Raw genomic sequence first — 2,486 nt, 5'->3', positions numbered from 1 at the left:
AACTTATGCTAGAAGAAATATAGCTAACATCTTGAAAGAATAACATATATATATATATATATATATATACATAAAAATATATATCTTAAAATCCTCAGAGAGAAAATAAGGAGTGGCATTCACAAAACAAAACTAGGAAACTATGAAATAAGAACAGGCAGCTATTGAAAAGAACAAACTGGACATACTAAAAGTTAAAAACAATCATTTAAATAAAATTTTAAATAGAAAAGATAACCAGTAGTTTGGACACAGCTAACACTATAGTTAATGAACTACAAAATATAACTCAGATAATTACCCAGAACTCAGCCTAAAGAAGTAGAGATGGAAAAAAATGAGGTGGATGATTATTCTAAATATAAGAGTATTGTTGAGACCTCTACTTGTAAGGAATTAAGAATTCCAGAAATAGAGAATAAAAAGAATATGGGAGACGTAAGATTTAGATTCCTGAGCGTGAGGGCGGGGCGTGCGGGGGCGCGCGCATGCGCAGGCGACGCGCAGAGGGCCGAGGCAGAGCCGCGGAGCCGCCATTACGTCCTTCTGCGTCAACGCCGCCGGTCGCGCCGCCCACCCAGTGCCCGCCGCCGCCGCCATGGGAGTGCAGGTGGAGACCATCTCCCCCGGGGACGGGCGCACCTTCCCGAAGCGCGGCCAGACCTGCGTGGTGCACTACACTGGGATGCTTGAAGACGGAAAGAAATTTGATTCCTCCCGGGACAGAAACAAGCCCTTTAAGTTTATGCTAGGCAAGCAGGAGGTGATCCGAGGCTGGGAAGAAGGGGTTGCCCAGATGAGTGTGGGTCAGAGAGCCAAACTGACTGTATCTCCAGACTATGCGTATGGCGCTACTGGGCACCCAGGCATCATCCCACCACACGCTACTCTCATCTTTGACGTGGAGCTTATGAGACTTGAATGACAAGAATGGCCTCCTCCCTTAGCTCCCTGTTTTTGGATCGGCCATGGAGGGATCTCGTGCCTCCAGACGTGTGCACACGAATCCGTATGGAGCTTCTCCTGATGTTCCACTACACTCTGTATAAACATCTACCCCGACTGAATGTGTTCTGTCACTCAGCTTTGCTTCCGACACCTCCATTTCTCTTTCCCCTTCCTCCTTGTATGTGTGTTTACCTAAATTATATGCCATAAACCTCAGAAAAAAAAAAAAAAAGATTCCTGAGAGTGGCCAGGCGTGGTGGCTCACGCCTGTAATCCTACCACTCTGGGAGGCTGAGGTGGGTGGATTGTTTGAGCTCAGGAGTTTGAGACCAGCCTGAGCAAGAGTGAGACTCTGTCTCTACTAAAAAAAATAGAAAGAAATTAACTGGATGACATATATATATATATATATATACACACACACACACACATATATATATATATATAATTAGCTGGGCATGGTGGCTCATGCCTGTAGTCCCAGCTACTTCGGAGGCTGAGGCAGGATGATTACTTTAGCCCAGGAGTTTGAGGTTGCTGTGAGCTAGACTGATGCCATGGCACTCTAGCCCAGGCAACACAGTGAGACTTTGTCTCAAATAAATGAATGAATGAATGCCTGAGAGTATCCCAGAATTGAAGTAAGGCATGAGCCCTCAGGTTTAAAAGGCCCCATTACCTGAGAACATCAAGGATAAAGAGAAAATATTTAAAAGGTACCAGAAAGAAAAGACTATTCAGATTGACAATAGACTTTTCTTCAGCAACAATAGGTACCACAAGAGCAGTGATTGTCAATTAGCTGAGGGAAAATCACAAGGAATTCTATAATTGAGAATTCTATGTCCAGATAAGCTATTATTCAAGAGAAAAGGTAAATACATTTCAAGACATATGAGCCCTAAGAGACTTTATTTCCTACAGATCCTTGCTAAGGGAAATATGTACATATAATGAAGAAATGGGATACCAGAAGAAACAGTAAGCAAAGAAATTGGTAAAACATGCTGAAGATCTAAATAAATACTGACTATAGCAATGATAACAATTTAAAAAATTGAGGTCCAGAAAATAGAAGCAGAGAGAACATTTCCTGATTCATTCTATGCAGGCAACATACCTTAATACCAAAACAGATAAAGATATTACAAGAAAGGAAAACCAATATTGTTCATGAATAGAGATGCAAAAATCCTCGAGAAAACATCAACAAATCAAATTCGGCATTGTATTAAGGGAATTATACATCATGATTAAGTGAGATTTATTTCAGGTATGGAAGGATGGTTCAACATTTGAAAATCAATTAATGTATTAATAATCTATCACATCAACAAGCTAAAGCTGAAAAAGAAAAATCATATAATCATGCCAATTTGATGCAGAAAAAAATTTGACAAAATCCAACATTCATTCATGATTAAAAACTCTCAGCAACCTAGTAGTAGAGAGAGAATTTCTCAAGTTGATAAAGAACATCTACAAAAAAACCTACATACTTAATCATGAGAAATTGGATACTTTCTCCCTAACATCAG

General features: G+C 40.3%; 1 pseudogene; it reads left to right on the top strand.

The window, feature by feature from the left end:
* Positions 1-461: 461 nt before the first annotated feature.
* Positions 462-1,067, top strand: LOC105881401 (peptidyl-prolyl cis-trans isomerase FKBP1A-like; annotated as a pseudogene).
* Positions 1,068-2,486: the final 1,419 nt, after the last annotated feature.

This window comes from Microcebus murinus, chromosome 6, assembly GCF_040939455.1.
Source record: "Microcebus murinus isolate Inina chromosome 6, M.murinus_Inina_mat1.0, whole genome shotgun sequence".
NCBI classification, from domain to species: Eukaryota; Metazoa; Chordata; class Mammalia; order Primates; family Cheirogaleidae; genus Microcebus; species Microcebus murinus.
This window is presented reverse-complemented; position numbering and strand designations above follow the sequence as displayed.